General features: G+C 39.1%; 1 pseudogene across 1 annotated transcript; it reads left to right on the forward strand.

The window, feature by feature from the left end:
* The first annotated feature begins 484 nt into the window (after positions 1–484).
* LOC307066085 (large ribosomal subunit protein uL30-like) lies at positions 485–1,229 on the forward strand (annotated as a pseudogene). Its single transcript has one exon. The product of its transcript is annotated as a large ribosomal subunit protein uL30-like (transcript).
* The last annotated feature ends 14,251 nt before the right edge of the window (positions 1,230–15,480 follow it).

Below are 15,480 nucleotides of genomic sequence, written 5' to 3' on the forward strand. Positions count from 1 at the left end.
ATCCACCATGGAGAGATCATAGTGATATCACTGACTACAAGAAAAGCAAAAAACAGAAATCTTTTAAAGAAGTATTGTATTCTACTTAAAAAGTTAGTAGTTATTCAAAGAACACTATACCAAAAAAATTATTATTTAATATGTAAAGCTATAGAAGGTTCAATTGCACACCACTCTATCAACCATGACTTTTCATTTAGATCAAATGACTCTTTTTTAAATTTCACTTATATGAGATTTTAGTTGAAATAGATGCTAAAATTTACATTTTATATAGTCAAAATACATTAACTGAAGTACAAAGATTTTTTGACTAAGCTGAAGTAAAATTAACTTTTTAAAAAGACATTACCATGACTGTATGGTTTTTCTTTCTTTGCTGCTCATCATTATTATTATTATTATTTTATCAATTGGATTTTAGATTTGAAATTTTGAAGAATTACCTTAAAAATCAACCTATTTGGCCTCTTTTCTGGCTGGAACCATGGAGGGTGCAGAAGAGAAGAAAAAGAAGGTTCCTGCTATGCCAGAAACCCTTAAGGAAAAGCGAAAGAATTTTGCAGAGCTTAAGATCAAGCACGTAAGAAAGAAGTTTGCCCAAAAGATGCTTCGAAAGGCAAGGAGGAAGCTTATCTATGAAAAAGCTAAGCGTTGTCACAAGGGATACAGGCAGATGTACAGAATTCAGATTCGAATGGCTAGGATGGCAAGAAAAGCTGGAAACTTCCATGTACCCGTGGAACCCAAACTGGCATTTGTCATCAGGATCAGAGGTATCAATGGTGTGAGCCCAAAGGTCTGTAAGGTGTTGCAGCTTCTTTGCCTCTGTCAGATCTTCAATGGTACCTTTGTGAAGCTCAACAAGGCTTCAATTAACATGCTGAGAATTGTGGAGCCACACATTACAGGGGGTACCCAAACCTGAAGTCAGTAAATGAGTCGATCTACAAGCGTGGTTATGGCAAAAGCAACAAGAAGCGAATTGCCCTGACAGATGCGTTGATTGTTCAATCTCTTGGTAACTATGGCATCATCTGCACGGAGGATCTGATTCATCAGATCTATGCTGTTGAAAAGTGTTTCAAAGAAGCAAACAACTTCTTCTGGCCCTTCAAATTGTCTTCTCCACGAGGTGGAATGAAGAAAAGACCACCCATTTTCTAGACGGTGGAGATGCTGGCAACAGGGAAAACTAGATCAACAGGCTTATTAGAAGGATGAACTAAGGTATCTTCCATGATTATTTTTGTAATCTGGTCAGTTAATAAACAGTGACTGCTTTTAAATTGAAAAAAAATTGACCTATTTGTTCTACAATGGTATTAATTTTGTAAATAAATGAGTCCTCTAAATTTTGGGTGCATTTTGTTCAAAATCACTTTGAAAACCTTAATCAACTAGTCAACAAATGAATACCAAAAAAACACAGCATGAAGAATTCAGTGAATGACAATTACTGGAAATAAAATTTGTACATAAGAACACATTAAATTTATCCCCAAAAAAGCATGAAGGAAATTTAAACATATTAAATGATGAGAGCACAAATAATGTGCAAGATTTTATTTTAAAATTCTATAAACATGCTTTAGAATATCTCAAACTGTGCAAAGCATATTTTGATAGAGAGCTTCTTTAAAAATCATATAAGTTTATGTTTTTAGTGATGTAAAATGAAATTGAGAAAGCCTGTGATTTTGAGGCATCTTAATTTGGCAAAACATTCAAAAGAATTACAAAAAGATAGATAATTGGATGAGTTTTACCTTACCAATTTTTTAATCACAAAAAGTTTCCCTGAATTAAAGCAATAAGATAATACCTGTATAAATATTTTGGTTGAAATATATAGGCACTTCAGTGTGACAAAAAACCTGAAGATATATTCCAGTTAGTAAAATTTTTCTCTGAGATTATCAGAAACTTCAGCATTTGTAGAGAGAGTAATTTTCCATGTATAAGTATCATGGCTTACAAGGATTAGTAAATTAAATGTAACAAGTTTCAAACAAAAAAATGCAGCTTTGAAAGTTGAAAAGTGCTGTCACTAAACAGTGACACTTTGCTATGTACCAATAAATAAGGTTCCTGGAAAGGTGCCTTCTCCAGAGTGTGAGGTCTCCATTACATTTCTGTGTGCCCAGAGATGTTCCCTTTTGAGTTATGTCATTGAGTGACTTTGTGCTGTGTCACCTTAACTAAGCAAGAACTATGGTTGCTTTCCAGCATCCCCTTCCCTGCAGAGTTTCGAGTTAGCATCACCCACAAATGACATTTTGTGCAATATTTAGAAGGCAGAAGTCAAGTCCAGCATTTTCTCTTTTTTAATGCTCTGAACATTGGTGCATCTGGTTGGGTACCAGGCAAAATGACAGCTCATATACGTTGTCAGGGATCCACTAGCTCACCCAGGTGATGTGCAGCAGCGCTTGGACCCACAGTTCCTCCAGCTCCTGCTGGATCTGCTCCTTCAAATTCTCAGTCCTTGGCCAAGTGCATGCACAGTTCCTTGGTGAAGGGTAACATCTTCTCTTTCCAGTCATCCAGTCTCTTTGAGATTGGAAGTGGAATCCCTATCTGTCTCTGACCAGTTTCTGCTCATGGATTCAGTTATTCTCATGAGTTTCTAGTTCATTCTCATTCCTGTCCATTTCAAGCTTTTTTTTTTTCTCCAACTGCTGGTCAGACTGACCAATGGCAAGTTCAGTTCTAACACTGGATGCTGAGGCAAGAGCCTACAAGGACCAATCTATCAGCCCCCACAATTGTGTAAGGTCTAAACCCCATAATAAATCCCTTGTTCTAATCACTCAAGATGATTTGCTACTCTGATTGAAACTTGACACATCATCCCAATTCTTTAAAACCAGGTAGTTCCTTAAATTTTATAAGCCACCTGCCAGATACAAACATTGAACTTCATAGCCACTCCAATGTTTATGAAATTGCTTTCAAATGATATCTGGCAAATTGAAATAAAAATGACTGAAGGGGGGCTTCCCTGGTGGCACAGTGGTTGAGAGTCCACCTGCCGATGCAGGGGACACGGGTTCGTGCCCCGGTCCAGGAAGATCCCACATGCCACGGAGCGGCTGGGCCCGTGATCCATGGCCGCTGAGCCTGCGCATCCGGAACCTGTGCTCCACAACAGGAGAGGCCACAACAGTGAGAGGCCCGTGTACCGCAAAAAAAAAAAAAAAAAGACTGAAGGAAACACAGAAAGGAAAACCAGAAAATGCACTGCTTTTTTCCTTCAAAAAGAGGAAAGTTCATTCCTCCATGGAGAATAAAGCCCAAAGGGAGGGGTCGCCGGCTCCCTTGCAGGGATCTAATCAGATGCCAATTCATTCCTCCTTATGAGAACATGTCACTGCATTTCACCTTTGCACATTTTATCAGGCACTCCACTCATTTAGTGGTGTATCCTGGCGAAACTGGAAGACATGTGGTCATCTTGAGTAGGTACTAGACCCAAACAGTGGTGTTACTGCAGATCTTAAAGAATAATGTAAGTTAGGAGTTTTAAGAGATCTGGTATTTGTGGCAATGTATGCTTTATTCATTGTCAATTCTGCCAGATCCCTACATCATGGGGGATAAAGAGAAGGGTGGGCAGGAGCCCGAAGATGGCGATGCAGCCAGCTGTGTTCTGGGTTTTTTTCTGTGGTATCCATGAGTCCATTTTGGATAATGGATAAATTTGTTTGACAAATACAAAACAAAAAAAGAAAAACAATTTAACCTGGTCCTCAAGTTCTTTCTTCTTTATAGTCATCCCGAAGGGGATTAAGACAAACACCCCAATTCTCAGTTGCCTTAAAGTTGTTTAAGAAAATGTCTGGGCATTTTACCAGCATGAGGAGTAACATCAATGCAATTTATAAAAAGATTAATAATTTAAAATCTTTCCCCAGAAAATGAATACCATACAAAAGCTATTCAAAACTTCAAAGGGTCCATGCAGGCCGCATATATTTAGCCCATTTGAGTTATTTCAATTTACTTTAGGAAAAGAGAAAAAAAATCCCACAAAGCTGACATTATATAGTAAAGTTTCACGGATATGGGAGCTATTTAATCATTTTGTGTGTTACCCTGGCTTTTCTAAGGTCTCTTTTTCCTGTGGTTTTGTTCTTGTGCTGCTCATTTGCACTTCCCCCAAAGAGTGGGCAGGAGCAGAGAAGAAGAGATAACACTCAAATCAGACAATTTTATCAGTCAGCCTGTCAACAAGTTGAATATACTGAGAACCCAGGAGGTGCAGAGGCACTTTTTAGTAGCTCTGATAAAAGGTTTGGTGGGAGAGGAGGTCAAAACTAATGACAACATTGAGTTTTTTGGATTATCAAGGGACTTTTATTGATTTGTGCCCTCCACATCTCCATTAGTGCAGATAATCAAAAGTGGGGCAAAAATAATTAAGCATCTATAGAACTCTCTTAAAGGAGACACTTAAAAATTTGTCACTTTTATCCCCACAAGTTTGGGGACCTGTTGGGCAATTCAAATAGAAGACAAATTAATTTCCTTTACTCTGGCTAGTTTTTTTAAATCACACTGTAAGGAAAAATAAAATTCATCACAGCACGTTCTCTAGTTCCCCAACAGCCTTCTCTTTTCAGCCTGATTCCAGAGAGGCAGGACCCATGGAGAGGATACATCTGAGTGAAACAAGAAGCAAGATCACTGCCACCAAAATGAGCTGAAGCCTGACAATGAAGGATTGAGTTTGCCACAGATCCAGTAAAGTTAACTGTGTGCTCTGCACATTGACATGGATTTCCAATGAACTTTGCTGTCTGCACAGAGACACAAAACTCTCCATCATGTCATGAGGCCATTCAACACATGAAGTTTGCTGAATGAAAAAGAAACAAGTGGGTGTTTTCTCTCTCTCTCTCTCTTAAGGGCATCTTAAAATTATTTTAAGCCTCAAGTTCCAAAGCAGAAGGAAAGAAGATGTTTCGTGGTGAACAGCACCAGCTGTAATGCAAAACCCTTGGGATGTTTGCTCAAAGATGCCATGGTTGGTTCTGGTGTTCTGGAAAGTTCACCAGGCTCTTTACTGTTGTATGGACCCATCTGGACCAGTTTGCACTCAAAGCCATTCACCCCTCTTCCCTGCATCTGTGTTTCCCAGGCTCCCAGGACAGCTGGCTTCCTGCTGGGGCTCAGCTGATAGGAGGCACCAGTGGAAGATTCCATGATGGAAGGAAAGAAAAATCAGAGTATTTCTCCCTCTCTTCCTCAGGTTGTACCTCCAGAAGCGTCCTCATCGCTCTGGCTCTAGCTCCCAGCAGATAGGCCTGTTGTGGTTCTAACTACCATAATCCCCAAACAGCACATCTCCCTGTCCCTTGGCCAAGAAATGGTAGCGACTTCCTGGTGTTGCTAATCTTTACCTTGACTCACTGTTTTCTCAGCCTCTCTAGCACCTGCGCAACTGAACCTCTGAATCAAATTTGCTTCCTTTTGGAACCCTCCTACACTGTTGGTGGGAATGTAAGTTGGTGCAACCACTATTGAAAACAGCATGGAGGTTCCTCAAAAAACTAAAAATAGAGTTGCCATATGATCCAGCAATCCTACTCTTGGGCACATATCCAGACAAAACTATAATTCAAAAAGACACATGCACCCCAATGTTCATAGCAGCACTATTCACTATAGCCAAGACATGGAAAAATCCTAAATGTCCATTGACAGATGAATGGGTAAAGAAGATGTGGTATATAATGGAATATTACTCAGCCATAAAAAGAACGAAATAATGCCATTTGCAGCAACATGGATGAAACTAGAGATTATCATACCAAGTGAAGTAAGTCAGAAAGAGAAAGACAAATACCATATATCACTTATATGTGGAATCTAAAATGACACAAACGAACATATCTACAAAACAGAAACAGATGCACAGACATAAAGAACAGACTGGTGGTTGCCAAGGGGGAAGGCCAGTGGGGGAGGGAAGGATTGGGAGTTTGGGATTAGCAGATGCAAACTATTATGTATAGAAGGGATAAACAACAAGGTCCTACTGTATAGCACAGGGATCTATCTTCGATATCCTGTGATAAACCATCATGGAAATATTAAAAAAGAATGTGTGTATATATATATAGAACTGAATCACCTTGCTGTACAGCAAAAATGAACACAGCATTGTAAATCAACCATCCTTCATAAAAAAGTTGCTTCTTTTAAATACCAAAGTGGTACTCACTTTCCTAGTTGGACCCTGAATGACACACTGGGTCAGGGCATTTTAGAGATTATTTTCCATCTTGACAGACAACTCAGTAGCTAGAATCCACTCTTTCATAATCTCATCTTCTGTTAGAAAAGGGTTTCTCAACTTCAGCACAGTTGACTCTTCCAGCTAAATGACTCTCTGTTGTAAGGGGCTGTCCCATGCACTGCAGGTTATTTAGCAGAATATTTAGCCAGGGCCTCTACCCAGTGGATGCCAGTAGCACCTCCCCAGTCATAATAACCACAAATGCTCCTAGGCATTGCAAAATGTCCCCGGGGAGGGAGAAGTATCTCCCCCAGTTGAGAACTGATGCTGTAGGAGATAAGATGGCTAGAGTTCTGTGCACACACCTTGGTTGCTCCCCCCCACACCTAGTCAGCGAATGGGGGCTTAAGGGCATAGAAGGAAGGACCTCTGATTAGTGGGGCCCTTGGTGGCCTTTCCTCATCATTACCATGGATTCTTAAGAGGGTGGGAGCAAGGGTACCACAGTCCCCCAGTTATCTTGAGCTGTGTTGACTCTGAAGACAAAAGAACCAGTTTTCTTTCTCCCTGGGGAAGATGCTGACCTAGGCTGGGCTGTGGCTATGATAAGGCCAGGGATTCTCACTCTCTCTCTTCCTTTAGGAAATTTAGAAAATGTGGAGACTGGAGCCTTCAGGTATGTGCTCTTCTCCACATTCCATGAACTCTCACACGTGCACTTTCCACTCTGCACTTTTAAGTCCAAACCAGCCATCTGCACATGCTCAGCCGTGTTACACTTCTTGGGGAGCATCAGCGTCTCCTCCTCCCAGTCCGTTCCCTTTCAGGAAAAGCTCAAAAGGTACAGCCGACACCTTCCACGCAGCATGGTACCAGCCTGGTTCCTTGCAGCCTGTAATTTAATTAAATGTCACCCCTCCCCCAGGTATTATATTTCAAATGCAAATAACTTGGTAATGTAATATTGTGGCTGAGACTTTAAACTCAAGGAAATCAAGAAAATCAAGTTATGGTCGCTCTTAGAATTAACATTCCTCTACACATTCTTTGGGCCCTGGGCTTGCTTTGTGTTGCTCACTACCATCAAACACACACTGAAGTGACTGAATATTCATTCACTCAGCAGGCTGGGGAACTCTGGTCTCTAAAGGTTGATATTCTCCCCATTAAAATAAATGGCCCTTAAACTGGACTTCTGACGCTAGAGTAGGGGCTGTTGCTCAGAGCTATGAGTGACAGATAGGGGAGTTTTATTCTAGCCCAGATCCATTGCTGGTTAATTGTTCTGTGTCTCTCTTTGGCCCTTAACTTCACAAATCACACGAAGAAAGTGCCATTCACCTCCTTCAGCAAGATGCTATTCATAACAACATGGTAATCATTTTACTCTGCTTTCAATGCCTTCAAAAAAAGCAAAATACATATGAATGCAAAATACTTTAAAGTTTACTTTAGACATTACATAACATATTTCTGTTGGTGTTCTCCAGGCTGAGGTGCGGTGAGATGGTACTTGATGGTCAAAGAATCACCACGCCCCAGAATCTCAGCCCACAATCAATCACTAAAAAAGCAGCCTCGGCCTTCAACTGTGTCCCTCATTAAGGAATACAAAGGGGCCAAGAAGTCAAACCACTGGGAAAAAAGAAGCCTTCCCTGGAAGGACACCCTGAAATTACCTCCTTGTGTACATGACTGATTATGAGATGGCCATAGTATCTATGTGGTTAGGACTTTGAACAAATTTTTTTTAAGTAAGAACTTAAAAGGTGTTTCCATTGTACTAGTTTGTAAAATGTTCTTATAGGTAGGGTGTGAAAAGGCAAATATGGGCCACCTCCTTATCAGGTTAAGAAGTCATCACATGAAGAAATACCAGCTTTATAAAAATATCCACTTCACAAGTCAAATGGGGTTGTTAATCATACCAAAGTGGCCATTAGGGAAACACTGAGACTTGAGTTCTCTTGAGTTTCTGAATCCTGGAAGTCCACGTGCCTTCGGAAGCCCCTCTTCCTCCATGCCTCAGAAGTAAGTCAAAAACTTCTCTCATAGATAGATAGAGTCTCCATAGCCTCCTCCTTCCATGCTATGTGCGTGTTTACATGCTATGTCCAGATGCACCCAACTGCATCAGAGCCAACTACAAGCAGCTTTGGGCAGTGGGCTATTTTGTTCCTTACCATAGCCCTAGATGCACCAGTGAGCACCAGGGAAACTTGACCCCTGAGCCTCATCAAACTGGAGACAAAACACCATTGTTTCCAGGACTACTGCATTTATTTACTTATCTCTGTATTTATTTACATCCTTCTTTATTCTTAAGAAAGACTCATACCTGCTTCACAATTACAGAAAATAACACAAGGCAACCTAAGTGAGAAATTGGGAAGGAGGAGGAAGAAAGAAAAATACAAGGGGTATAACAGACCCAGAAATGGATGAATGCAAAATGGCACTGAGTCTTATATACTTGTTTGAACAGACCATCAATTTGCTTCTAAGACTTTCTTGCAACAATGCCAAAAAAGGAAAACTTAATCATGTATGAAGTCCCCAATGTCCACAAAATGAAAACAGAGCAGGAGAAGACAAGCAATTCTTGATGCTGAGATTAAGTGGGTCCCCATTCAGCAAGTATGCATCACCAATACCATGATCGTCAACCCGTAACCCACTCAAATTTCCAAAGCATCAACCTAGAGCACCAATTCATTATTTAAATCTTTGAAGAAGAAAGCAGCCTTCCTAGGGCCTTCTTCCTACTGAGGTTACAAGCCACTGTTAAACGCATATAGAACATAAACATATTCCTTGCCAACATACTTTCTCCAGTTCACTAATTTTAAACACCAATAAAAATAGTGTCTTAATGGAATGTCTCTAAAAGTGCAGAATAGCCCCTGAATTATGTACAAAACAATGTTTCAAGAGGGTATACTCAGGGTATGATTACTGTTTCCATGGCTTCCATTAGATTCTCATGTGTCTACCACCCAAAAAGGCTAAGAACATTTCCACCACCAGCACTCAACAACTGGTTGAGCTCAGGACTTCCATGAGACCAAGGAAAAAATATTCCATATTGTGTCATTTTAATCCTTCAGTGACACACAAAAATCACAAGGACTTTTTGGAGGGGTGGGAGTGAATATGGTCAATCTGGTTTTGACTATCTGAAATGTCAATCCTAGGGAATATATACAGCAGCTCCTTGTCAACATTTAGAACAAGGCTTACCATGACAAGCAAGTCACCACTGTGGTCACCATTAATGGGGCAGAGTCAAGATTCTTCCTACAGAGCCAGGAATGAGCTCTGAGTGGACCTCGGTACCCCATCTCTCCTTGTCTAGTGGATGCTTATTATCATGAGAATCATGATCATAAAAGTGACCAAGCAAAACCCCTAAGTGCACTCCCAATCAGGAAGCTGGCAGGCTCATTTTTTAAATTACAAATAAGAATTTTTTTCTTATTTTTTTGTCATCAATTTTTTAATAAAGAAACATATGTCATAGCAAATGAGAGCCCTGGAGTCTCTGCAGAGTCTCATCTTCCAGAGGAAATCACAGGTAACAATTCAGTGTCTATATACACAGAATGGTTTTCATATGTGTGTATATGTGTGTGTGTGTGTGTGTATCATTTTTACTTATTTAATTCTTATATAAATGAGATCATGCTCTAAATACTGTACTACAACTTTCTTTTTTCCACTAAATGATATACCTTTGGTCTCTTTTAGGTCAGTTCTTATAAACAGACCTGGCTGCCATATATGCTTGCAAATGGTGTGTACTATACATGCAGTCAGTCAGTCTGCTTCACTCTTTGATCATTTCATAGCAGTCCGTTGCAAAGACACAATCTGCCATTGATATAATCAAATTCCTACTTTGGAATATGTCTGCCTGAATGTCCATCTTTGTTATTACAACTTACAATAGACTATACTTATATATATATATAGTACCCTTGTGAAAGCATTTCTGTTAGATACATGCGTTTTTTATGTAACAGTATTTCCAAATTTCCCTAAAAATCAAAAAGCTCTACTGATTTATGTTACCAAATAAGAATTTAAGAGAATACTTATTTCCCTGTTCCCTAGCCAATACTGGCAATTATCTATACTTTTAATATATGGAAATCTGATAGCTAAAAAATTTTATTGAATTTTTATTAGAAAACACATGTAACTCCCATATATGATAAACACAGGAGCCACTGTATTCCTAATCAGAATGACTATAAATCCTTGAGTATAACCAAAGTCTTGTTAATACAACGGAGTATTACACTCACCATTACTATTACACACTGTTATCCAGAATGAAATGATCGGTGGTCATGAGAAGCTATCAGCTCCACTGCAAACAGCTGCACTAACTGTGAGCACACAACTCCAGGGGACACCATTCATGCAGACTACGCTGTACGTGAATGAGGGTATAGCCTGCACAACCATACATGGTAACCCTATGAGAAGCTGCTTCATTGAGAATCCAGAATGACATCCCACTTAAAGCTCAAAGTGAAAACTCTTTTTTTTCTTAGTTCTACAGAGCCAGCTCCACCACAGACCCAACAAATCAAGCCATGGTGCATGCGATGTCAGCTCAGCAAAAAGTTAGGCAAATTAATCCTTGTAAGACACTTTTCATTAGTATCTAAAGGATCTTTGTCCCATGTGTTCACCCAAAGGGCATAACATTAAAATGGCATGATCTCTTATGACGTACAAAACGAGTTATTAATTTGCACTCATTATCTAAAGATGTTTGCCAGTAGCCTTTGGATACATCTTTGGTATGCACATATGGTGCTTGACAGAGAAGATCTGGGGAGTTGTCAATGACTACAGGTGACACCATTTAATCTGAACAACTCATATAGATGGAGATTACTCAGGGCTTCAGACACAATTATTCAGCTGGCAAAACAGACAGGCTAGAAGTGGTGCTTTCAATTATCTATTTCAGTAAACATTCTCGCCTACCTCACTGTGGCATTTCTGAAGTGCTCTCTTTTAGGCTAGATCATGTGCGTGGTCTAGACAGGTACAATAGTGTGGTGTCTCCTATGAGAGTGGCTGACCAAAGAACGAATGTACGTTCATTTTCCTCATTTTGTTTTACTACACATAGTTGGTTGGCATCTATACTGGCCCTGCTTTTTGGAGGTTTTGGTGTTCTGCATCAATCTGGATGGCTCCCTTGTCTCATTACCACCTTGATTCACAAAGCAAAACCCATCTGCTTCAAGATCAGTCTATACCTCTGATAGCTCTTGCATTCTGAATATTACTATTTCTTTTCTTAAATTTCCTTCTGTTATTTGTGACAGAATATTTGGTATTGACTCATAAAATAAGTGTTGCAGAAACCCAGTTTTTCGAGGACTGCCCTAAACAGACTGGATTAAATCTTGCAATTAGCCCACAATCTGCATCTAGCAGCAGGAAATTCACTGTCGCAACTGCAACTTCAGTGGACTCAGTAGAATAAGCTATTGTTGAAGTAATTCCTGTAAAAGGTCATATATTTAAACCCTTCAATTTTTTTGACAACCTCTCAGAAATGAGTGATATAGTTGCTCCAGTGTCCAAAAAAGCAATAATGTCCATACCACTTTTCTTTATAGGCAGGGTAGAATATTATTACCCCATTCATCACAGACTATTCTGGTTATAAAGTGTGTTTCTTGATATTTGAGAGCCCTTTTTCTTTCACTGTCTTGAAAAAGCTGAAGGTCTCCTGGGCTGGATGTCAGTCCTGGTGGTTTTCTTGTAATATGTTAACTTCTTCAATGTCTCCTCAACAACAGTGACATTTATCAATTTCCAACAAATTCCATCCTCTTACGAGCAGAGAATGAGGAGGCTAGTTTAAGATTCCCACTTCTTTTCAATCAGGAGTCACTCCATGGTCCAACTAGAAGCAGTGGATGGATTTATGTTTCAAACACAAAGGCCATCCCAGGCTAGGAGTTAAGGTACATATGTGTAGAAGAGGCAGAAGATAATAGGAAGAAGGGAAGCCCTGTGATGGACTAGACTATGAAAATCTCCCCTGAAGGCACTACAACTCAACTTCACAAAATAGTGTGGTCCAAACCAAGCAAATGTACACCCTCCGGCTGCCATTTTGAAGTGATTTCTTAAAAGCTTTTACAATGAACATACCCCATGGAGTCCAGAGTTTTCAAAGCACAGTAGAGTTTCTTCCCAATGCCTAAGTTTCTGTCTTCTTGCCAACTCTGACCCATCAACGCAACGTTGGTTTAACTCAAGTTATTGATGTACTTTGATGATGTCTCTGGTGTCCCAACAATTTAGTGTTGGCCTAAGAGCGAGGCAGTCAGAAGAGGCTTCTCTTGCCTCTTAGGTTACTCAGATCCAAACCAAAAATTTAGTCGGGACGTGTTTATGACCATGTTCCTTATTTTCATTTAACCTTTTGGCACAGACTTCTCATACTTTCTGAGTGAATGTTGTTTGTGGAAATTAGGAGTCTACCCCTGCCAATCTATTCAATTTCAAATTCCCTCTATTTAGTTCTCCTTAGGTAGGGCAGGAGGAAGGGAGGCGGCGGGGGCGGGGGAGGGAAATGAGGGCTGAAGTGAGAAGAGAGAGACTGGGAGAACCCAAATCAAGCATGTCATTTGATTACTGCGTCAATCCCGCTGCTGTTGCTCTACAGTCTAATAAACTTTAGTGGCCCAGAGTTACTCAGCTGAACACTCTGTTACTCTTACCATTATCTAGGGGAGGATTTGTCAGATTCATAAATTGTTCTATCACTGAACAGGGAAAGGCAGGCAAAAAAAAAGAAACTTCAGAGTTCCTTTGTCTCTTATTTATGATTTTTGTTATAAATCTCTTTCTTATATACAGAACAAAAGCAGGCTTGATAGCACTTAGTTTTAAACCATTCTCAGATATGATATATAAGTATGGCACCTGGGTAGTCTCCTGACAGAATACTAAATACAGAGTTATCTTTTAGGGCCAATGGATTAGAAAAGTCTTTCCAGAAAGCACATGGCTTATTTCTAACCCACTGAGACTTACATCCTATGTTAAGTGGGGTTTCACTGATGAGACTATTTCCTGTACTAGGGGTCAATTTTCTTAAAATATTAAGGCAATGGAGAGGCAGCCATCTAGATAATGGTACACCATATTAAAATTAAGCAAATTATCCAGCACTCTGAATCATTCCACAGGCAAGATAACAAATGTCCTGAAATGATCATTTTTGTAAAAACAAAACAGACCAAAATCTCTTATATATCTAATTAACCAGAGCCTAAACTTACCTACTATTAAAAGATGAGGTTTTTTTAACTGCCAAAGTACATACTTTTCACAAGGGCTGTGTTTCAGATTATTAACTTTCAGTGAATTCTAAAACTGAATTTAAAATATTTTTATCAATCTTTTCGAAAGTCACAAAAATAGAGGGACAAACAGAAAGCAAATGAGTATATGTGGGTAGATCCTGGCACTGCTGCTGGCAGTCCCACAGTGGAAGAAGCTCAAATTCCTGTGATCCTTGATTATAGGAGAGCCACCTGCCCAAGACATTTTTATCTGGCTCTGAGTAAGCAAAAAACAAAACAAAACAAAAAAAACCCCTTACTATGTTGAGTCACTAAGATTTCCAAGGCTTGTTTGTTTTTGCAGCAGAGCTTAGCATACTTTGACTAATACATGAGGTGATCTAACCAGTCCTATGGATTTTACAATAATAGCAAAAAAAACTATGTTGATTACTCCCAACTTCATCTACCAGGTCAGCACCCCCAGATAAATAAAGGTACAGATATAGATATATGTAGGTATGTACATACACACACACACACACACACACACACAAACACACATCCTACAGTATTTCTCCACAAGTTTTCTCATCTAATTAAATGACACCAATACCATTCAGTTGCTCAAGCTGCAAAACTGGTAGTCGTTGTTGATTTTTCAGAGAAGCTTCTGGAATTCAAGCTCTATACCCTAGCAAATAAACTGTCTACTTTTTTATACAGCTAAACGGAATTTGTCAAATCTCTCCTGGGGAAATTCCTATCTTTTGTTTACAAATACACGCAATAAGAGAAAATGAAGTGGGTATAATGTTCTACCAACTAGATTGTAGGAACCACTTTGAATCATTGTTTCAGAATTTTCTTGGCAAAATTCAGAATTTAATATTTTGAAATTTCACAGAGAATTTTCATGACATGAAATGGAAAGAAATGAAGATGTGTGATACTGGGCGAAAGAATAATAACATTTGTAAGAGAGAGATAGTGACAATTTTGTTATATAAGTAAAAAATCCAAAATACAGAAACTAACCACATGCCATACCAGCACAAAACAGGTCTCCCTGCTTCAATCTACCAAAAGCTTAAATTAAATTTTCCTAAAGCTACACTTTATGCATGTCATGCCTTCTAAAAAACCTGAAATAGTTCCTCAGTATCATATGAATAAAGTTTAGATTTCCTGGTATGGCATTCAACATTCATTTCCAGCCTCTTTCATTCATTGCCATTCAACAAGTATTTCTGAATATTTTAAACTGTTATTGCTATAGTTCCCTATTTTAAATGTTTTAATGATGGGTGATAACATCCTGTGGCTTTAAACCAATGGCAAATATGACAAAGTAAAGAAGTTTCACAAATAAATAATATGTTATCAATTCTTTTACTATAATGGAAAATGTGTAAGTTTCATTGTAGATTTGCTGTGAATTTATAGGCTGTATCAGTAGGTTTCAATTTGATTGTACATAAGAACTTTGTGAAAAATGCTTATACTCTACTTCTTTCATATAAATTCATGTTATTCTCCTATATGCTGATGCTCATGCTGTTCCCTCTGCTTTGCATGCTGTTCCTCTTCCCAACATCTCTACCTACACTTCCTTCAGGAGCAGTTACTCCTGCCTCCAGGCTTACCCCATGTTCAATTTGCTGCCTAGTTAGTCTTTCTAAAATGCAAATCTGATCATATCACTTCCCTATTTAAAAGCCCTTGGACCTACACAATAAATCCATATGTCTTTTCCTGGCATGAATAATCTCTCCCAAACTAATTGTAAGCCTAAATCTCCCAGCCTCCCAAACACATTCATTCTGTCCATAATGGATCACTTACTGCTTCCCAAATGTATTTTGTGTTTTTACCTGTCCATGCCCTTTGCCTTAAATAGCATTACTGCTT

This window comes from Hyperoodon ampullatus, assembly GCF_949752795.1.
Source record: "Hyperoodon ampullatus genome assembly, chromosome: 18".
Lineage (NCBI taxonomy): Eukaryota > Metazoa > Chordata > Mammalia > Artiodactyla > Ziphiidae > Hyperoodon > Hyperoodon ampullatus.